Below are 23,454 nucleotides of genomic sequence, written 5' to 3' on the forward strand. Positions count from 1 at the left end.
TCTGGAGGTGACCAGGGCATTATTGACTGTGAGCAGAGCCTCCCGATCCAGGAATGGGTGCAACTGGCACACAACATGAAGCTATGCAAAGGCCCTCCTAGCCATGACTGCCATGTGCTTTTTGAGCAGGAGTCAGAAGTCTATGAGAACCCCCAGATTTTTACAACTTAGTAGGTGCTGTAAACACATTCCTGACATGACTGGACTGTAGAAAAATATTTTCTGAAAAATGAAAATGTCATCCAGATAAATGACTACATACTTGCCCAAAATACCTGAGAATATCTCATTTATGAATCTGAACTATAGGGGGGGACAGTGAACTAAACAATAGGTCACTACTTTGCATTCAAATATACTATATAAAGTGTCAAAGGCTGTTAAGTATCCATGCCTCTCTTTCATCTGAATCAAACTGAAAGCTCCTCTCAAGTCCACTTTAAGGAAAGTGCATGAAGGTGATCCAGCAGATATGAAATAAAAGGCGGTGGTTGGTGGTCCTAATGGTCAAGTTTAGAAGCCTATAATCACAGAGAAAAGGCTGAAAGGGGAAGGGGGCTGCTGGATCTCAGAGGGGAGGGTATTCCATAGGGCAGGGGCAGCTATAGAGAGGTGTGCTTCCTAGGCCCCGCCAGATGACATCATTTAAAGGAAGGGACCAGGATGCAGACAAAAGAGGGAATGACCTTGAAGGACAGGAGAAGAGCCACTACCAAGGCTATGGTCAGATAAAGGGCCTGAGCCTGGGCCAAGAAAATAACTTGAAAAAACATCTCAAACAAGCCCATCCCTAGTTCACATGAAGATAAAGGGAGGGAGGCAAAAGCACATTCGCAGTTGCAAGATTCTGTTGCTATGACTTTATAATAAAAGTAATATTAGTCTGTGCATTTCCAAGTTTGGTCTACCTTGTAGGGCTGACACAGGAGCGTGTCCACTATATCTAGCCTAACGGAATGGGCAGATGCCCTCAGGAAGATGCAGCCCCATAAATAATCTGACCCTGTGCCCTGTAGGCCATTAAAGTTGATAACCAGGGACCTTGAATTGCACCCAGAAAGAAACTGGAAGCCAGTGCAACTTGTGCAGCATTGGTGTAACATGGGTAAACCACAGGGATCCCAGAAGTCACATTTCAGTAATCCAATGATGTGGCCACTGAGTGACAGTGATCAGGGCCTCTTGGTCCAGGAATGGTGCAATTGGTAGATAAGATTTGTGATTGTTTTTTTTACTGTAAACTGCTCAGAGTCCCTCCTTGTGGGGGAGATGGGTGGTGATAAGTTTGACAAATAAAATAAAATAAATAAATAAATAAATAAATAAATAAATAAAGATGAATTTATGCCAAGCCTCCCATAGTCACAGCTGCCGCCAGCTTCTCAAGTAAGAGCTACAAGTCCAGGAGGACACCCAAATTCAGCACCAGCTCTGTCTGGGGGAATGCTATCCCATCGAGAGTCAGAGATAAGACCTTACCAGATCCAGGGGAGTCAAAAACTCAGAGCCACTCCATCTTGTTAGGGTTAAGTCAGATCCGGTCCCTCCCCATCCAGAGCTTCAAAGCCTCCAGGCACTCGGTCAGCACTTGAATGGCATCGCCAGGGCTGGAGATGTACAACTGGGTATCATTAGCATAGCATACTGAAGATACCACATCCCATGGTATTAATCTATTTTAATGTTAGATATTAAAAAGGAATGACGAGAGACCTGAATCCTGAGTTACTCCATGCTTCAGGGGCCTAGGGTTAGATCCATTCTTACTGGAACTAGCTGCAATACTGCATTATTGGTTTTCCCTCCCTGTTAGATGTATTTTGTATATAATTCTAATTCCTCTGATTTAGTAACATCTTCAGTTTCATGTGTGATCCTAATTTCCCTGATATGTGTTTTTGAACCTGCTTAAAAGAACCACTAATTTTCACAGCTCTGTCTGTGTTCTTTTAACATAGCAGATGGTTTCTGATTGTTCAGTGTTAAAAGAACCTGCATATATGGATACAGTCTTCATATATGGAATGGGCATACTTTTTTAATTACAATGACAGGGCCTGGCATATTACTAAGGGGAAGTCGTGCTACTGCAGGACAGACTAGTTCCTTGGTTGCCAATTAGAACAATTTATACATTGCTCTTGCACAGCTAACCCCCAAGCCTTATCTAAGACTTTGTCAATTAATCTATTAAATCTGTTTCAGTAACAGACTGAGTATTCCAGTACATATACATATACACATACACATACGAAGGTTTCTAATGTATGTGTATACATACAGAAAAGGATTCTCTAGCTTTCCAGTTGTTACTGAATTATAATGTCCATCATCTGCAGCCACTTTAATCAATGGATAGCACTGATGAGAAATGTATCATCTGAAGAATCACAGGTTCCCCATTTCCGGTGCATGGTGTCAGACTTCTCTTTATCATCAGGGCCATGCTGGCCCAATCAACTATGCAAACAAGCAAGACTAAATAATGGAAAATTCTGTCCTTCTGCTTGGCACTTTCTTTCTCTGGGTCTTAGGGTTGTGAGAATTCAACAAAGGTGCTGTCATGCGCTGCCTATCTCTGAATAACGTTCAGACACTGGTTTGCGAATCAGGCTCTGGTTTATTGCAGGGCAGGTACAGCGTTGGTAGAAAAAAGCTGAGAGTGACAGGAGCGCGCCGGTGCGGGGTTTAAATACCCCGCGCCGGTCAGCGCCCCCTCGCTCACGGTCACGTCACCCCCCTTTTGTCCCATGCGTTGCCCTGCCGGTGGGTGAGGGTTTCCGGGATCGCCCATCATCAGGTTTCCATTCCTCTGCTGATTGCTTTCAGCTGGGCGATCCCCGTTGTATTGCCGCTGATGGTTTGGGTGGCTCCGTGATTCATTTGGCTATTGTTTGTTGGCCGTTAGTCGTTGTAGGTTGATGGCTACTTAACTTGTACCCCTTCACCTATTTCCTTGTCATTGTCATGTGTGCCATTGCGCTGATGACTTTAGCTCAACGGCACTCATGACATACTGCCCCCTTTTCGAATAGTGTTCTCCCCCGGTTTTCTGGGTTTTCCCCGTGGAGCTGTCAAAACGCCACATTTTTTTTTTTTTTTTTTTCAAAGTTCCCGCCGGAGTAGTTGTCGCCCCTCCCTTTGCTCCTCCCTCTACCACGTGCCTTCCCAGGGTGTGTCCATGGTGCACATGCTCGGGTTCTGACCTGGCGTGCGCATGCTCCAACCACACCCTGTTTGTTTGGCTCAGTTCGGCGAGGCGAGAGGCGTGGCTGGTCGGGTGCTTCTCAGCTCCAGGTAGGGCCCTTCTTTTCTTATTTAGAGTGCGTCGCCTTTGTTGTGTCTCCTGGGCGTTGCCCCCAGGTTGCCCTGTTGACTTGCTTGCCACTCCCCCGCGGCCGGGGGGCGGGGGGAGGGTGCTGGCGATCGTTTGTCACCACCCCGTGGGCCCGGGGCGGGGGGAGTGAGTCCCGGGGGGGGGAAGGTCCACCCAAGTCGCGGGCTTGGGGGGGGCCCTTTCCCTTGGGGCACGGGAGGCGGGGGGGGCCTGCGGGGGGGGGTTTGGTTTTGCTGACCTTGGTTGCGGTTTGTCGGGGTATGCCCGGTGAAATGCTCTGGTCAGGTCAGGCGCGTTAACGTTGTGCGCCGCCACCCATTCCGGGTGGGGGAAGTGTTTCCACCTGACCAGATAGTGTAGAGTTCCTCGTTGCTTGCGGGAGTCGAGGATGTCCCTTATCTCGAAGTGGTGTTGCCCGTCGATCATTAGCGGTGCGGGCTGTGGCGTGCTTGGGTGCCATCGGGAGGTGGTTGCCGGTTTTAGGAGGCTGGTGTGGAACACCGGGTGGAGTCTCCGGAGGTTGTGTGGCAGGTCCAGGCGTATTGCTACCGGGTTCACTATTTGCGTGACTCGGAACGGCCCGATGTACTTAGGCCCCAGTTTTTTCGAGGGTTGGGTTGACTTTAGGAACTTGGTGGATAGATAGGCCATATCCCCCGCCTGGAACGTCGGTTGTTGGCGCCGGTGCTTGTCGGCCTGCTCTTTGTAAGCAGCCTGTGCCTCCTTCAGCGCCGCCGTGATTACTGGCCATGCTTCCGCGATCTTCCGTCCCCAGTCGCTGGCGTCCACCTGGGGTTCCGGGGGTTGAGGTAGCTCCGGTATGGGGACGAAGTCGCGCCCCGAGACTACTTCGAACGGAGTTTTCCCCGTGCTTGTGTGGACGGCGTTGTTGTATGCGACTTCGGCGAACGGGAGCAGTTCAGCCCAGTCGTCTTGGTGGTAGTTCGTATATGATCGTATAAATTGCTCTAAGGTGGCATTAAGAACCTCAGTGGCTCCGTCCGTCTGAGGATGCCAAGCCGTAGATAGGGCCTGTTGGGTCCCCGTCAGCTTCAGGAAGGCCCGCCAGAATTTGGAGGTGAACTGTGTGCCCCTGTTGGTCACCACACGTGCGGGACATCCGTGTAGCCTGTACACGTGGATGAGGAAGAGTTTGGCTAGCTGTTGTGAGGATGGGACCGACGTGCAGGGGATGAAGTGGGCCTGCTTTGAGAAGTAGTCCTTCACCACCCAAATGGCCGTTTTCTTCTGGCTGGGTGGGAGGTCCACTATAAAATCCATAGAGATTTTCTCCCATGGGCGGGAGGGTTCTGCCACCCGTTGCAATAGCCCCGCGGGTTTGCCTGGTGCCCGTTTGGCCCTAGCGCACGTTGGGCAGGACGCCACGTAGGTTTTTACGTCTCGCCTGAGCGCGGGCCACCAGAATTGGCGCCGTGTTAGGTGTAGGGTCTTGAGGAACCCAAAGTGTCCCGCTTGCTTGGCGTCGTGTGACCTATGCAAGATCGCCTGGCGTTGCGAGTCCGGGACGTAGATTCTGCCATCCCCCCATGCCAGGTCTTGCGCCATCGTTACCTTGTCGGGGTTCGCCAGGAGCCAGGGGTCGGTTTTGAGGGCGGCGGCGAGGTCCGTGCACATTCCCCCTGGTAGTTGCGGTTGGCTTCTTTCCGTCGCCGGTTGTCCCGCCGTCGGCTGCGCCGTAGCGTCGAGCTGCCTCCGTGCGCCGCTTCGGGTGGTCACGGCCATCCCCAGTTGCGAGGCGGATAGGACCGTCCCAATGGTGTCTGGGGCGGGCTCTTCGTCTTGGGGCAGTCGGGAGAGGGCGTCGGCCAGGAAGTTCTTCTTGCCCGGCATGAACTTCAGCTGGAAATCAAAGCGGCTGAAGAATTGGGCCCATCGGACCTGTTTTGGGCTAAGGCGTCTAGGCGTTCGTAGGGCCTCGAGGTTCCGGTGGTCCGTCCAGACCTCGAATGGTTGGGTGGCTCCCTCGAGTAGGTGTCGCCATGTCTCTAGTGCCGATTTCACCGCGAAGGCTTCTTTCTCCCAGACGTGCCATCGCCTCTCTGTCTCGGAGAACTTCCTTGACAGGTAGGCGCATGGTTTCAGGAGCCCCGTGGAGTCTTTCTGTAGCAGGATGGCTCCCAGGGAGAAGTCTGAGGCGTCGGCTTGGACCACGAACGGCCGTTCTGGGTCCGGGTGCGCGAGGATTGGCTCCGTAGTGAACAGCGCTTTCAGCTTGTCGAATGCGGTCTGGCACGCGGGAGTCCAATTCAGCACTGTGCCTGGGTTCTTGGTGCGTCGGGTGTCCCCCACCCCTTTGGTTTTGAGGAGGTCCGTTAAGGGGAGGGCTATCTCAGCGAACCCCCGGGCGAATGACCTGTAGAAATTCGCGAATCCCAGGAAGCTCTGTAGTTGCCGTCTGTTGCGGGGCCGCTCCCAGTTTAGCACCGCTTCGACTTTTGCGGGGTCCATTTCGATGCCGTCCCCGGAGATTCGATACCCCAAATAGTCTAGGCGCTCTTTGTGAAACTCGCACTTTGTAGGCTTCGCATAGAGCTGCGCCCTTCTGAGCTTGTCGAGGACTTGCCTGACTAAGGTTACGTGTTCCTCGTGTGTTTTTGTGTAAATAAGGACGTCGTCGATGTAGACCAGGACCCCTTTAAACAGATGTTCATGCAGTACCTCATTGATGAGCTGCATGAACACCCCAGGGGCCCCCGCGAGTCCGAAGGGCAGTACCTTGTACTGGAAAGCGCCTAGGGGGCAGTTAAACGCCGTCTTCCATTCGTCCCCCTCCCTGATTCGGATGCGATAGTACGCCTCGCGAAGGTCCAATTTGGAAAAGACTTTGCCCGTGGACAGGTGGGCGAGCATGTCCTTCACCAGGGGTAAGGGGTATTTGTTGGACAGGGAAGCCGCGTTTAGGCCCCGGTAGTCGGTGCAGAGCCGTAGGTTCCCGTCTTTCTTCTCCCGGAATAAGACGGGGGCTCCGACCGGTGAGCATGCTGGCTCTATGAATCCCGTCTAGGTTTTTATCGATGAACTCCCGGAGGGTTGCCATCTCCTTCGGGGTCATCGAATAGATCTTTGGTCTAGGTAAGGGGACGTCGGGCAGTAGGTCGATCCGGCAATCCGTCTTGCGGTGGGGGGGTAGTTGGTCCGCCTCTGCCTCTCCGAAGACCTCGGAGAAGTCGGCGTATTGTTCTGGTAGGTCTGCTGTGGTAGCGGCGTTGTCTTGTGTGGTCGCCTCCGCTCGTCCTACCGTGGGGTTGCTTTTGCCAGCTGGTACTGGTGCTCGATACTCGCCGTCGCCGAATGTGAAGGTGCGGGTCGCCCAGTTGATCCGCGGGTTGTTTTTCGCGAGCCATGGCATCCCCAGGACTGCAATGGGCCGTCCGATGTGCGTGACTACGAACGATGTGCGCTCGGTGTGAGTGCCCATTTGCAGGGTGACCGGCTCGGTTTGTAGCGTGGCTGGTTTCCCTCCCGCTGTAGAGCCGTCCAGCTGGTGGAATGCCAGTGGCGTGGGGAGGGGGAAGCAGCGGAGGTCGAGTTTGGCGACTAGGTCGGGGTGGATGAGGTTTTTTGAGCACCCCGAGTCCACTAGTGCCGCGGCCGTGGTGGCTCCGTTGCCGGCAGAGCGTTGAATTGCTGCCAATATTACGGAGCTTTTGTCGTTCCGTTGAGGTGGTCCGCGTTGCTGTCCCACCGCCTGCCTCGCCACGCGTCTCAGGGCAAGCGGGGAGCATTTCCCGCCGGCTGGTCGGGGTCGGTATTGTCCTCTTCCCCCCAGTAAGCGTCCCAGCCCTCTTCCGGTGTCGCTGTGGCCACGGTCATTCGGCGGTGAGGAGGCGGCCCCGGGTTGGGTGGTTTGGGGCTAATTTTCGGGGTGGGCTTGGGCGCGCTGGTCGGCGGTCGGTTGGCGAAGCAATCCGCCGTCTTGTGCCCTAATTTGCCACACCTCCCGCAGGGCTCCCGGTTGAACTTCTTTTTTGGGTATATGGGGCCGGCCATCCCCCCGTGTGGTGCGGGTACCTTTTTCCCGGCATAGTTTGTGTCTTCCGTGGTTGTCATGAGGAAGGTGCGGTGCGCGTGTTCGGCTTTCCCCGCGAGGTGGATCCACCCGTGTAACGTTTCTGGGTCGTCGCGGTAGAGGGCCCATTGGAGAACGTCGCGGTTGAGCCCCCTTTTGAAGATTTCCAACAGGGTGGTCTCGGACCAGTCGCTGACCTTCCCCGCGAGGGCTTTGAACTCCAGGGCGTAGTCAGGGACCGTGCGTGTGCCTTGTTTAAGTCTTTGGAGTGCGCTTTTCGCCCATACTTTAGCTAGGGGGTCTTCGAAGTAGTTTTTCATCTCTTTGATGAAAGCAGGGAAGGTGGCGAGGGCGGGGGAGCTGGACTCGTACAGTTGGACGTACCAGTCCGCCGCCCTGTCTTGGAGTTTGATCGCCACGACGGCGATCTTGTCGGCCTCGGAGTCATAGGAGTGTCCGTGCCTCCCCATGAACTCCCTAGCGTTGGTCACGAAAAACGAGAGTTTTGTGGGGGTCCCATCGAAGAAGATGGGGAAGTCCTTTGGGGCCCGGGCGTTTTGTGCGGCCCCGCCTCTCGCTTCCCGGGGTGTGGTGTCGGCCGCCTGTGCCGTCTGCTGGCTCTCCGCTGGCCCGTGTGGGTTCGGTGCTTCGCTCGGGGTGTGGGCTTGTGCGGGGACGTCGTTGGGTGGCGCGGGGGGCATAAGCGCCTGGAGCATGGTCCGGAGTTCCGTCAGTTGAGCCCGCATGGCCGCGAGTTCAGCTCGTGCCTCCTCGTCCACAGCCCGCGCCGCCGCTGGGGTCGGTTCCGTTGGCGCGTCCTCGGGGGTGGGTTGCCGGTGGGGTTCATCGTCCCTCTGCCGCGGGTCCGCTTCCTCCTCCGTCTGATGGGTGTCTCCGTTGTCCTCCTCCGTGTTGAGCACCTTGTGGCTGTCGCTCCACGCCCGTTGCTGGGGTGCGATGTGGGGCGCGGGGTCCTCCGCTGGTTTCGGAAGTCGTGCTGCTCCCTCCCGCGGTCGGGTTGCCTCCGTCGCCATCTCCCCTTGGGGTTGGAGCTGAGGCTCGGGTCGGGTGGGGTGGGCGTCCATGGCTCCGGGAGTCCGCGGTGCCTCTGGCCTTGGTCGGTCCTCCTCTGTCTCTTGCCGCGCGGCTTGCCCTCCTTGCCCGCGCCGTTCCGGCCTCATCTTGCTGGTCTTCTCGCCGTCTACTCCTCCCGCGGCTCGTTGTCGTCCGGTGGGGCTCGGCGAGGCTGAGTTTATGACTCTCAGCTTTATGTCATGCGCTGCCTATCTCTGAATAACGTTCAGACACTGGTTTGCGAATCAGGCTCTGGTTTATTGCAGGGCAGGTACAGCGTTGGTAGAAAAAAGCTGAGAGTGACAGGAGCGCGCCGGTGCGGGGTTTAAATACCCCGCGCCGGTCAGCGCCCCCTCGCTCACGGTCACGTCACCCCCCTTTTGTCCCATGCGTTGCCCTGCCGGTGGGTGAGGGTTTCCGGGATCGCCCATCATCAGGTTTCCATTCCTCTGCTGATTGCTTTCAGCTGGGCGATCCCCGTTGTATTGCCGCTGATGGTTTGGGTGGCTCCGTGATTCATTTGGCTATTGTTTGTTGGCCGTTAGTCGTTGTAGGTTGATGGCTACTTAACTTGTACCCCTTCACCTATTTCCTTGTCATTGTCATGTGTGCCATTGCGCTGATGACTTTAGCTCAACGGCACTCATGACAGGTGCTCTGTGTTTTGAGATAGGTCCTATTTCTTTGCTAAAGCTCAGTCAATACCTGTGAAATAAATGTTTGATTTTATTCATGCATGAGATGTACTTACAACTAAAAAACAAAGAGAGATTCTGCATGACATCAATTTCAGGCAAGCTTCTTTTGGATAGAATTCCATTTATTTGCAAAAATATGCTGATACTGTATTTCAGTACTTTAAATGTTTTCTCTTATCAAAAGAGCCAAACCATCATGAACTCAAAGGAATGCTGAAAAGGTGCAAACATATATTTGGATGGAATTTCTACTTGGAAACCCCAATGATTATAATTTTCATTTTAAAATGGAGTGTGAAACCACCACAGAATTGAGGTATCCCACCAATAGTATCAATTTCTTGCTTTTCACAGATGTTTCACCCAGGTTTGCTGGTTAAATGCATTATTACTCACCAAGGAACACTTTTCATGAAAGTTTTCATTTTTGAAAGAAAGATAAAACTATTTCTGAGACACCAAATACAAAAATATGGGCTTGTGGTTAAAAACTTTGAGTGGGGATCCAACCCGGTATATGGCATTAGCTAATTGGAAGTGTGCAGTGGTGGCACAGGTTCACTTGACACGGGAATATCGAGTGTTAGCACAAGTTCCTGCAGCTGTGAGTCATTATTTCCAGTGGCAGTTCAAAACCATTGAGGATTCTCTGGGGAAATGGTGGGGAAAGTTGTGGCAGGTATAATATTAACCCTTGCCACCATGCTTCCTACATTTTTTTCACGGAACGCCAAACTCAGATTGCTTGAATGCCTGCCAGACTGGGAAAAGGAAGATAGTAACACCAGAAACAACTTTGAAAAAGTGCAAAGAAAGAGAAAGTAATTGTAACCCATGAAGCTTTTAAACCAATGTAGAAGTTGACATAGGTTCAATATCTTAATGTGGGTTGAATGTTGTCTCAGTGTATAATTGATGGGTTGGCAGATTCAAGAGTGTAGCAGTTTTCCAAAACTTCTCACCTACAGGGAATTATTTCCAGCATAGCATTCCATCTTAGGACGACTACCTGGTGCAGAAGCCCTGCATCTGCCATGGGGTCCACAATGAATCACGACTTTACCAATTCTCATCAAAGCTCCTAGGAGTATGAAAAAAACATAGGGTATTATCCTCTGAGGCTGCACAGTTCATGAGACATTTGATATGCCTTGAGAAAAGGCATGTTTCATTACTGGGTATCCTTCACCATTTCAATTATTTAAATGATAATTTTATTTATCTATCTATCATACTTGTACAGCTGCCCATCTCACTTAGAGAGACTCTGGGTGGCATACCTAATAAAAATATAATACATAAAAGCCATTAAAACCAAACTTTAAATTAAACTAAACAAGAAAAAAAGAAAAAAGGCAACATGGCAGCAAAGCATACAGAGTACATCAGTTAACCATCATACAATTGAACAGGCTCTACTCTATCATGGGATCCCCAAGCTCAATGACAAAACCACATTTTGAGGGCCTTCCAGAAGGCCATCCAGATTGTGGCCAGCCTCACCTCAGGGAGAATGATGTTCCACAGGGCGGGAGCTTACGATGGCATATTGTAAACAAATTGCAGCTATTGATTGATTGATTCATTAAACTTTAAACATGTAAATCAGAGGTGGGTCTAGTCAGGCTATAATGCCATAACTGAAGACTTCTATAGAGAAAGATGGATGTAGATTGGTATCTTATCCAATCTACTTCTGGGGGAGGGGGGAGTGCATCTGTTTGTATCTGTACATATTCAGAATTTCCTGCATTAAAGGCTGCAAGGCATATTTGGAAGTTGTTGTGATGGAAGTTAACTTTGACCTATATTCACATGACAGATTTACACTTTGGGACAATTCCAGTTTGAACGTACTTTGAACATGCCTGTACTGCTTTATGAGTGAAGCATTAGAGGAAAAGCCAGGGAACGGTGAGAACACTCTCCACACCTTACCCCCTGCCAGTCAAAGACAAGCTTGATATACTGTTGACCTACTGCAGTGTCATATGAGGTGAAGATCTGCTTATGCAGAAAGTCTCTGTAAATTTTTCAAATGACTTGGTTTAGTTCTGAAAGGTCAGAGTGGTCATTCAAGGAAAAGCTTCCAGGGAAAGTATTTGTAGAAAACTAAAATGTGATAGCTGGAAACCCATGCAAGAAGGTAGTGTGGTTGGACAGTAATAAAGTGAGCTCTGGGATTGGGGTTCAGCCTATTTAGTTAGGATTGTGCTGTTTTTGAAAAAGCAGGCCTACAGTTTGGGAATACCTCTTGACTCCCAACTGCTCCTATACAGTAGTGGTAGCAAGAAGTATATTTACACAGTGACATTTAGCATGTCAACTATTACAGTTACTGAGCCACTCAGACTTGCCAAAAGTTCTCCTTAGTTACATCCTGACTTGACTAGTCTATATGGGGCTACCCTTGAGGAGTGTCTGGAAACTTCAATCAGTACCAAATGCAGCAGCAAGGTTGACTATTAGTGCATGATTTGGAGAAAATATTATGCATGGGTTGAAACTGGCACAATCGAGCACAATTTAAGGGGCTGTTTTTGATTATTAAAGACCACTTATCCAATAAAGACCTATCTTTTAGTCAGCAAAAGAGGCCCTCCAAAGTCAATTAGTCAGGCATATAGGAATAAGTTGCAGAGTGCTTCCCCTTCCTTTTTCAGCAACCCTTTTCTGTCTGAGTTAATTAATAATATTTTAACGGTTTTTATCATATTAAAACTGTTCCTGATCTATCTTTTATTGTTAGTTTCCATTAGTGTTCTCAGAGAAGAAAGGCAAGATATAAATCAAACTCTGAAACTGAGTTGTAGGAGAACAGGGAATTAATTTCTGTATCCTTGGTATTTGTTATGCTTTCATGGTTATTATATGGCTATGTCCTTCAAGCACTGTGCCTGTTGTTATCTTGGAAATGTTATGGTCTGTTGGTGTTTGAAATGTCTTGAAATTCAGACCTGTTATTTATTTATTTTTTTAATTTAATAATGTGAACAAAAAACTTCATAATTTTTCTTGTGGTCCTGTGGGTTGGAGGTAGCCTTGTCTGCAGAAGAGTATGTCAAAAGCCCTGCAATTTAATGAATCAAATTGACTCTTCGATTGGCAGAATATTACATTTTGCAAAAACAGCAAATTTGTCTCATTCTCCTTGGCCTAAGAGGAGACTACTTATTCATTCACTCTGTTGTTTTGTGTATCTGTGGTTTTAGCAAAATTAATTTCATTGCACATTGTTATTAGAAGTTTCCCCTTGCGCAGCACAAGGACAGCCATTCAGCAAATATTGAAGACTGAAGGATGGAAGTGACCTTCTCAGAATATAAACTTGACTCTTCCTTCCCATGTGGTGTTGTAGGTAGAAAATTGGTTTGGGACATGAGAAACCCAGGTGCAAGTGGCTACCCAACCATGGTATTTATTAGTGAATTTGGGCCAGTCACTTTGGATCAGCCCAGCCTATTTTCCTGAGAGCTAACTTTACGTCAAGGGAAACCTTTACCTTTTTTTAACCATACATGGAGAGTTCCATGAAGAGAGGGAGGGAAGAAGATATAGTTAGCTTATGGACACAGAGACAGACAGTCCTTAAAAAGACAAACTGCCCCCAAAGAGGGTAGAAAGCCATCTTTTTCTGCTTTGTGCCAAATAGTAAGTTGCTAGAGTCACTGGAGGAATTAGCAGAAGGAAACACATTCCCTACTCTTAAACTTTCTTTGTCTTTGACTTTTTTAATTAAATAGTTCTTGAAAACACAATCAACCAAAATTTTTATTTTGCTGTAAACCACCCAGAGTCCCTCTGGTGGGAGGAGATGGGCTGTGACAAATGTGATAGATAGATAGATAGATAGATAGATAGATAGATAGATAGATAGATAGATAGATAGCAGAGGAAGAGATTTTTAAAAGCAGAAGGAAAGTAGAAAAGTTTTACAACTTATATAAGGTTGAATAAGGATTTTCAGAATGATATTAAATGATCTTGTATAAAAATGATCTTATATTAACTTAGCACTTCAGAACCATTATTAAAATGAAGTTAAGAATAAGTAGCAAAGACAGACAATATAGGATGACCCATCAGTCAGAAGAAAACACTTTCCATAATTCAGCAAAATCTTATGGAGGCAGCTCTACAAATCACAATGGTATGTATGTTGTCAAAGTGAGGCAGCAATCATAATCCAGCACAGAAAACCATGAACAGAGACCAGGTGGGGTGGGAGGTAGGGGGAGATGGTAGAGATGGCGGGATGGTTATTTCAAGCAAAAAGGAAGACGTCTCAAACTTACAATATTCAAATTGCATCTTTTTTTTTTAAATGCCTAATTTCATTTTCATGAATTTATTTAAAAAATCATAATTTTTAAAAATATTTTATGATAGCGGAAGTGGTCTGGTCTTCTCAAGATGGTGGAAAGGGCTTGGCCCTGGCCAGCAGGATTTGCGATGGTAACATTCTTAGGGCCAAGTTCTAAAAGGTAACAGTCAAAGAAAGGGAAAGAAGGAGAGAGACCTAACAAATTCAGCTGCAGGGTCTCTTGTCACTGAGGGACAAAAAAAGAAAAGAAAAGAAAAGAAAAGAAGGTGAGGGAGGTACCTGGTTATTTCAAGGAGATATTTAAAAAACAAACAAACAAACTATGCTCTCATAATACTGCAGTGGTAGAAGAAGCCAAGTCTACTCTGTATCTTGTTTCTGAATAACAAAGTTAAGCCTAAGACATTTGACAACTCAAATAATGACCCAAAGGACACCCATATGCACTGAAACACACATACACTGACACACATGAAGCCACAGAGGCTCACCATGCTGCACTACTATTCCTGGCTTTCTTTCTGCCTTTTCCTGAAGCGAGGCATGTCATCAATATTGGCCGCAAGAATGACAAGCAACCATCATAAAGCTGAAAGAATGCAATTACACTATGGATTATGCAAAGAAGTTATAGACAATCTATTTCCATATCCATTTTCTGTATTACTTTAAATTAATTGATCACAATTTTATACATGGAAGGCCTATCTCTATCTATCTATCTATCTATCTATCTACCTACCTACCTACCTACCTACCTACCTACCATCTATCTATCTCTATCTTAAAGCTGAATGTCCATTGCTTTGTTTGATTTTAATTTCATCAACTTCTAGTTATCTTCATTGTAAGATTTAATTTCTCCTCTGTCTGGTTAACCCCTCTGGAATATCTTGGCTCAAACTCCATGCCTTTCTGTATATATCAATTTTCTCTTTAATTTCATCCAAGTGCTTTACAACTACTTTTTGTTTCTTTAATAGCCACAATCAGAGCCATTTTTGTTAAGCGGATTATTATTTCTGATTTAAGTTCAGCCTTCCAAACATTTCCCTAGTTCCTCATTTTCCTCTAGATGTTATCACTATCATATTTATCCACTGAATTTTTGTATCTTGCCTTACGTTGTTGTTATCCTTTTGTATAAAGCAGAAACTATTCAGAGGATTTTCTTTTCTTTCCATACCTCATCTGATACTGCACTTCCTATCTTGTCTGGGGCACTCAGAGATTTGGATTCAAGGGCTGATTTGTCCTCCTTTCATACATCAAAAGGTTCAATTTTGTAAGAGCAATTAAAGACAGAAAAAGTAACATCACATTAATCAATACCATTAAGTCACTAAGAGTTTTTTGGGGGGGGGAGCCTCAGAAACCCCAAATCATGCAGCTGAAATTGTACAGCACACTGCTAAATACTATTCTTCTGCCAGCAGATCTCAGTTCAGAAGTAACGTATACCTCCATCCTAACATTTCAGGTAGATGAGGATGGTTCATTTAATCAGTGATCAAATTAGAGAGGGGCTAATGTTCTCTTATCCTTTATGGGAGACCCCTTAGCAATTGTTTCAGGAGCTAAAATGTACATCAGGCTGAATTTTTTGGCTTTAGTGAAAGAGCCTCTACCTTTCCCTCCATGATTTGAGCACAGCTCTCTATCTTTCTGACTCTAATGGCATGAAGTTCGGCTGAACACTTTTTTCAGCTCAGTGAATTTTCTGTGCATACTACTCTGAAAGTTTAGTAGTCTAACTGCCAAAAATAAGCCACTGATGCTTTTTAGGTTTTTCTGTGCAATTGGTACCTAAGTATATTTAAGTCATTAATACACCCTTTTCCACTGCTTATCAGCCAGCATTTCTGAATCAAAGCTAGGGACCCATTTATTTAAATCTGACTTGCAGAGCACAATATGCATTTTTAAAGATCTTGTTTTGGTCTGTCTGCCCAGGTATGCATTTTCCCTCTCCAGCCCTTTGTCCAACAAAATAAGACATTCAGCTGACAAGTTCTTAACTTCATTACCTTTAAGCAGGGGAAGAGAATCTTGTAGAACGCAATTTTGTGAATTTGAGAACCACATTCCAATCCTGATAGGGCCAAAATTAAACTGGAGACTTCCCCCAAGAATATTTCCAAAATAAGCATATATTGCAGTGAGTTGAGCTGTATCTGAAGATCCACAGGCTTTCTAGCCTGCTGCAAGTACCGTTCTACACAAGCTTCTGTGAGCAAATCCAGTATAACTCTCCAGATAAAGATACTTATATGACGATTGCTGATATGGATCAGTATTATGTCGGCCAGCTCAGTGAAGATCTCTACATGCTCAAATCATAACATAAATCTCCTTAATCTTTACTGCAACTAAGATGTGTAAAAGCCTTCTGTTGTGAACACTTCGTTAGATCAGCGAGCATCAAAAGATGCAAGCCTGGCAGAAGGATCTAGTCCCAATTTACAGAAAACTATATATAGTCCAGGCAAACTATATAAATTGAGCATGGCCTTCTAGGCATAGGTAGAAACTTCACTCAGTACAGCTTTTCTTGCCATACGCCAAGTAACTATGCAGGTACTATATACATCCACTATTTCTGTGCATAAGTATGTACAGTTGCTGAAACAGACACATATTAATCACCATGTCTGCTGTAGTTTCCCTCCTATATATACTCACTGCACACCTCAGATATCTCATCCCTACCATACATGTTGATCATAACTGAGGAAATGTTTCCTCGTATTCTCGTTCTTTTTCTTAATCACTTGAGAAACTTGAACTGTGCCTGAAAATAAAACACACCAAACAAGACGCTTTAGTAGACATTGTTCATTAAAAAATTACTTTTATTCGATATCATTAATAAAGCCAAATAGGAGAGATGGGGGCTCCCGTGGTATCAATACACTTTCATTAAGTGTAATATTTCCCCTTTTTCCTGAGAGCTGTGCTAAGGTAGAAACCTCTCCAGAGGCTATAAATGCTTGAGGGATCTTTTGTGGAGCATGACTGCCCTCTTTGGGAAAACGCAAAATACTGTATTCCCTCAGCCACAACCGTTAACATTTAGGAAAATGTTCAGCTTAAGTAAAACCCTATTAACATGGTAAAGGATAGGGCAGCTATATCCTTTCCATCTGGGAGAAAAATCCCAAACTTTATTTTCTGGAGCGCTCCATTACAACAACATTCTCTAATAATTTTCTTGATTAGGAACAGGGAAATACTTCGTTAATACATTTTTTCACAGCAGTCAGTAGGCCTGAATATATCCCTGTATTTCCATTAATATTTAATGGTTGAACTTTTTTTCAGGCTAAAAGCTCTGTTTTATCAAAGAGGTAAGCCAAAGCATAGCTTTCAGAAGCTTCTTCTACTGGCAGCTAGTCTTTTTAGCCCCTTGAACATCTGCTTGTCTTTCTCTTTGGTCCCCAAATGCACTCTCTGACGCTTCTGAGCTCTCTGGCAAGCCCCTTTTGAATGTTCATGTGAAATATGCAAATGTAACAATTATCTCCTAATTGCAGCAATTTTGCACACCTCATGCACTCAACTAATTTCTAAGTGCATTCTTTTCTCCGTAAGTCTGGCCCTCTGTATCCAGCTGCCGAGCACTGACAGTGAAAATGAAGAGGCCTCTACAGCAGTTCATTAAATAAATCTCCACTGTAAGCTTTAAAAGCAGTATGAACTGAATAGACTGGGGGAGGGGAGGGGTGGGGTGGGGGGAGATCCTATCAGTCATTGGAAAGGAGCTTACCCATCTGCAGTAAGCTAAAACCTCTGGCTCAACTTCCGTTCAACATCTGGTTTAGCAATTCCTTGAAAAACAACACAATATTCCCTGCTGATTGCAATGCAACCACACAAACTGCTTCAGTGCTGCCCAAGAGCAGGAAATGCCCTGCTGAGTGGCAGACCTGAACCCCATGTACATTCAGTAGCTTTCTCCCGTGCCAGGCTGTGAGCATTCTCTTAATCTCTCACTCATGCTCTGAAACCACGTTCACCAGACCATTAAGAGGGCAATTTTGCTGGAAAAGGGAAATATGCAGGAAAGTAGAACATGAGAGGTAAGAGGAACTAGAAGCTTAGTGCAGTCATCTTCTCTGCTTGCTTGTTTGATGCAAGAGCCAAGGTATGGATTGCATAAGATAATAAAATCAAATATATAGTAGACTATAGATAAAGGAGGGAACAGTCATACATCAAGAGGATTTAAATTGCACATGTTTAAGATACTCAGATTTAGAATCCTCAGAAGGCTTCACCTGTAAATGCAGTATTGCAGTGTGACAGAGCTCTTTATCAGCAAATTCAAGAGACCTGTGCATTCCAGGTCAGTGGAGATAGAGGTGACTTCTTGGAATAACAGGAGGCCAATGGGAAAAACACTGTGTGAGAGAGCAGGCAGAGAGAAGAGGTGCCCACAGCCAAGGATGGCCATGATGAGGAAGCCTGAAATTGCCATATTACATATTTTTTTTATAAGTAGCCAAATCTCCCATCCATGCTTGTAACAGGATGAAGCATGGGTCAAACCATACTTCTCTGGAGTCCTCTTTCTTCTCTATCTCCTCTTTGTCCTCCACTTTGCCTTCCTTTTAACACAAAGGAGTGTATATTTTTATGACTGAAGTATCTTATGTTTTAAAAAATTGTGAATTTTTATTTTGGAGAAAAAAAAAGTTTACCAGACCCTAAGTTTGAATGGCTTTAAAGTACTGAAGACAAAATTCTTGCTGTGACCTATTTAAGTGGGATGGGAGCAAACAAACAGGAAAAATCTGCTGTGAATCTGACCATGGTAATGCAGTCTATTTTATACAATTTCCAATTTTTTTTAGATTTTTTTTTATCTTGCCTTTATTATTTTTATAAATAACAAGGCAGGGAACATAAGGCAGGGAACATACCTAATAGTCCTCCCTCCTCCTATTTTCCCCACAACAACAACCCTGTGTGTTGAGTTGGGCTGAGCAAGAGGGACTGGCCCAAGGTCACCCAGTCAGCTTTCATGCCTAAAACGGGACTAGAACTCACAGACTCCTGGTTTCTAACCTGGTACCTTAATCACTAGACCAAACTGGCTCTTAATTTGTCTTAAGACAAATTCTTGACCACATTTTATTTCCTCAAGAGACTAACTGGTAATCATAGAATTATAGAATTGGGAAGTACCTTGGAGGTCTTCTAGTCCTATCCCCTGCCCAGGACATGAATCCTCTTCTCCTGTCCCTACCCATTGGAAATTAACACTCTGCTTCAGTTTTTACTTTCTCCAAAAGGACTGTTGGTTTGCCAGCTTTCTCTGCAGACATACAAAACTTTAAACTAGAGAAATTTATTTATATATATATATATATATATATATATATATATATATATATATATGCTGGAACAAGATTGATACATTTTTGATAGCCAGGGACTGCAATCCAGTTCATATTCAAAGCAAGGTATACATACATCCATTGCTGCTATTCATGTTTTTTGCTATCCAGTTCATATTCAAAGCAAGGTATACATACATCCATTGCTGCTATTCATGTTTTTTGCTATCCAGTTCATATTCAAAGCAAGGTATACATACATCCATTGCTGCTATTCATGTTTTTTGCTTCTGGCCAACAAAGAGCACCACTGTTGAGAGCTAGATAGATTGGAGGAAGCAATCAGATCTAGTTATCCTTCCACCTCCTGCCATCACCACATTGCCAGAGTAGATAGCAATGCTTGTTTGTTACTGTGCCCTAGGTCTTCATTTAAGATAGCAAGGTTTTCCCTGAAAAAAGGTCCCCATCCCACTTATATGAACTGACATGGCATTTGGGAGAAGAGGGGTTCCAAGGTTGGATTTCCCCCCTTCTACAAGATATGTCAGATCTCTCTCTGCCCTTGGACTGGAGCTAACTCATGATCCCTGGGATGCCCTCTTGGGGATCATAGAATTGCAGCAACAGAAAGTTTAAAATAAAAATACATTTTGAAAACACTTCTAAAAAGCATGGGAAATTTTAAAAAAAGAAGTCACTCACTAAATATGAGAATTGATGAAGTTCTAAATACTTCATGCAAAAGCAAATTTTGTAGTGAAGCCCCTTCAGATGGGTTGTCTTTGAGGTCTATGCCTTTCAGTCCTCCAGCCACAAACTGCATTATTACCTTGACCCAGGTCATAAACCTATGACAAAGCACTAAAATAGCATGAAATGAATAGAGATGGAAAGATTTCAGAAAAAAAAGATTATGAAATATTTCCTAATATTTTCCACCTGTCTTCAGTAGTTTCTGCCCAGCCAGTAAGATCAGGCCAAGTGGGGGCACTCCAGTTCCCTTCTTTCAACTTGAGGGACCCTGGAAATGTTCCATCTCTGTCATAGCTCCTGCCTCTGGAATAGCATCTCCTCAGAAATCTGGACACTCCCACCCTGTAAGTCTTCCCAAGTCTTTGAAATCATACCTGTGCTCCCAGGCCTGGGTTAGGTTAGTTGTTGAGCCCTTCATAGATCTTTTTTTTTGGTCATGTCATACAAGTTTTGTCCAAGTGCACATGTCCTTTCCTTTTTCACTGTTTTCCTTTCCTTTAATTATGTAAGTCATCCAGAGTCATTTGGGAGTTGGGCCGCCTTCTAAATGTAATAAAATAATAAGTAAGTAAGTAAGTAAATGTATTTTGTGATACTTCCTAATATTTTGCTTTAAAATGGTTCAGAGGTAAAATATATATATTGGTCTGTGTTTGAAAATTCTTCACCAAATTCAGAAATAAACAAACATGAGAAAATGTAGAAAGCATAACTTAATACCAGCAAACTGTCAGGGAAAACTTATATGCTGAGCCTTGGTTTTCCCCTCTCCTTTATTCAGCCTGTTTTCTGAAAATTAGTAACTTCTCTAGATTGATACAGAAAGTACAGCTTTCTTTGTTCAACTATCTGAATGGCTTCTTTTGTTTTCAGCATTAACTTTTTGCCTCCCCGCTTCTCCAAAGATGCTAAAAGAAAGAGGTCATAAGTTTATACCTTAATTTGTAACAAAAATTACAAACATTTTAAAATTAATTATATTTACCATTATAAAATCTGCATAAACTGTTTTTTTCAGGCATACGGTTAGAAGAAAGCTAAATGTGCATTTGATAAAGTGGTAATGTGGCTTTTTATTTCAATTCTTCCCAACATCTCCATTTGGGAGAACTCGTTTGGGTTGCTTCAAGTAAAGTAAATGGCTTCATTTTTGGAATATGCCTTTTGCTACTCTTTTTCTTCCAAAAGCAATTTGACATCATGCAATCCAGTAATTCATCCATGTACTCACTGATGGCGGAAGGAAGTTTGTATGTATGTATGTATGTATGTATGTATGTATGTATGTATGTATGTGGGAGGCTGTGTGTGTGTGTGTGTGTGTATTCATTCATTCATTCATTCATTCATTCATTCTTCTGCTCCATTATCATCAATGCACCATTACAGTTTTGTCCTAGCTGGAATACATGCAGCTGGGTTTTATTGTTAAATTCTTAGTTCAAGCAAATACTTAAACCAAGAATGATTATTTTAACTAGTCTTTAACAGTAGTAGTTAATATAGGGTTTGGTCATGAGGACATTTTCCAAAATGCCTAGATCAGAGATAAAGGACTTGTCTCTTCCAAATGTTTTGACAACAACTCACATACACCTTAACTATTTGTCATGCTGCTTAGTGTTATTGGCAGTTGGAATCTGAAATGCCCAGAAGACATCCTTGGTCTTAATTATTAAGAAAACAGCAGCATAATTAAGGCAATGAGCACCTTCCAAAAGGCAGCAATGTTAGTTCTGCCATGTTTTCCAAGTGCCCTGGATAAATTTCTCCCTCTTGGCTACAACTGATATCCCTTCAAATTTTGTTAATGTTGTGTATGTTCCTATCATAACAGGGAAAATTGAGGAAGACACTTATTAAAAAGAGGCACCAACACATGTGGCATTGTTTTTATAGTCATTTGGTATGTTGATGTGAAGCTTAAATTTGAGTCAAACTTCATTTGCTTGGGTAGTTAGAATGAAATGCAATCTGGCTTTGTACTGCAACTCCAGTGGTAACCCATTACTGGAACAATTAGGCAAACTAATATTATCAGAGGCATTTTTGCATTAACTTGTTTATTATACCTCTGCACCATTTTCTGAAATATCCGTTCAAAGTCCAGAATACTAAGAGCTTTGTAAATATCCCTTTCCAAGAAGAATGTGCTTTGCCAGGGCTATCTGAACAGAAGTCCAACTACTTCCGTGTCATTTTTTTCTAACACTAATTTCTGAGGTGTTTTAGTACTTGGTTAATCCAGAGACCATCTTACTCAGTGGAGGCATATTCATGTAAAGTAGCAGGGATGCAGTTAGATAATTGTAGACTGTGGACTCAGGGAGGCTATTCCAAGATCTGCATTGTAAAGAAAAAGAATCTGTATTTCCACTCTGTAGGCCTTTTCAGCCTCAATGAAGTAATGGTAATATCTACCATTATTGCTCTAAGAGCTCTAATGCTGGAGAAGGCGAAAAAGAGGGTGGAAGCTATGAGCAGATACAAAACATTTTTGAAATGTATATCTAAAGTCTATTTCCTTCCAAACATGTAATTCAAGTAAATTTTTTGAAGTAGGAAGCCCAGAGCATCACTCAGTTTAACTGATCCTGCAGTTACCATTGGGCAGCTCCATGTAGTAAATTGTATGAGACTCCTTGGAGGAAGAGAACAACAGTAATAACATAAAGCATCTTGTACAATTTTCTAGGGGCTGGATGTCAAATTCCCCCAAGTGCTCAACCACAGAATAAATGGAAGTCTGATTCTGCAGGTAAATCACTCTTGCTAGGAAGCTTGCTATAATTTTCTGTATCTCTCTTGAAAAACAGATTTGTTTGTTTTTACTTGGAATTAGCTTTGGCCTTGACCATAAAATACTACTGAAGCTACCGAGCAGTTTTTCTATGCAGTTGATAGGTTGGCAGGAAAAGGTTGGAAAGCATCTCAATCTCACACTGGAGGTTGGTTGTACCCACTTAAAAAAAAATCCTACATAAAAGCAGAAATAATTGTGCAAATGTACCTAATATGCAAAAAAAAAGTGAGATGATCAAATACAACACACTTTTAAGGAGTGCTGCATTTGATCATTTCACTTTTTACCCCAAATTAAAATCATCTCACATATTATAAAGAAATATGCTTTGTTTTTATCTAAAATTTCTCATTTTTTAATTGGAGAAATATAGATCCTCAAAAATAGATGAGGAAGTGCCAATCAGTATGAATCTATTTCATTCTGTTAGGAATGGCAGTCCAGTACTAAAAGCAGACTGCTGGTTTTAATGGACTTAAAAAAAAATCTGCATGCTATAGAAAGTTTTGCAGCTGTCATCTGTACAATCAAAACAGCAGATACTGAGGCTCCAGTTATTGCCCAAATACTCTGTGGAAAAACTCCAGTTGGACCAATTTCCAGAAAAGTAACAGGTCGGTTTCAGTCAAAGGGAGGCTATTCTACAAGACAGAGAACATGATAAAGAACCTCTTCTTCCGGGCCCTAACTATGCTGGCTTCATGGCCATGCATACTGGACTACATGTATGGAATGGCGTGCAACATGCAAAAAGTGGGTGGGCAAAACCTAATATATGGTGAAGCCTAAAGGAGCTGATATCCTATACTCCTTGGGTCAGCAGAAAAGCATGCTGGCATAAACCGCTTTACCCCAAATGCGAAGCTTGCCTCAGGTACAAAGCTAGTGTGTAGTGCTGCTTTTACAATTATAATATTAGAGCCAGTTTGGTCTAGTGGTTAAGGCACCAGGCTAGAAACCAGGAGACTGTGAGTTCTATCCCCCACTTAGGCATGAAAGCCAGCTGGGTGACTTTGGGCCAGTCACTCTCTGTCAGCCCAACTCACCTCACAAGGGAAAATAGGAGAAGGGAGGTGTATTAGGAGCTGGGCAG

Source organism: Candoia aspera, chromosome 2, assembly GCF_035149785.1.
Source record: "Candoia aspera isolate rCanAsp1 chromosome 2, rCanAsp1.hap2, whole genome shotgun sequence".
NCBI lineage: Eukaryota > Metazoa > Chordata > Lepidosauria > Squamata > Boidae > Candoia > Candoia aspera.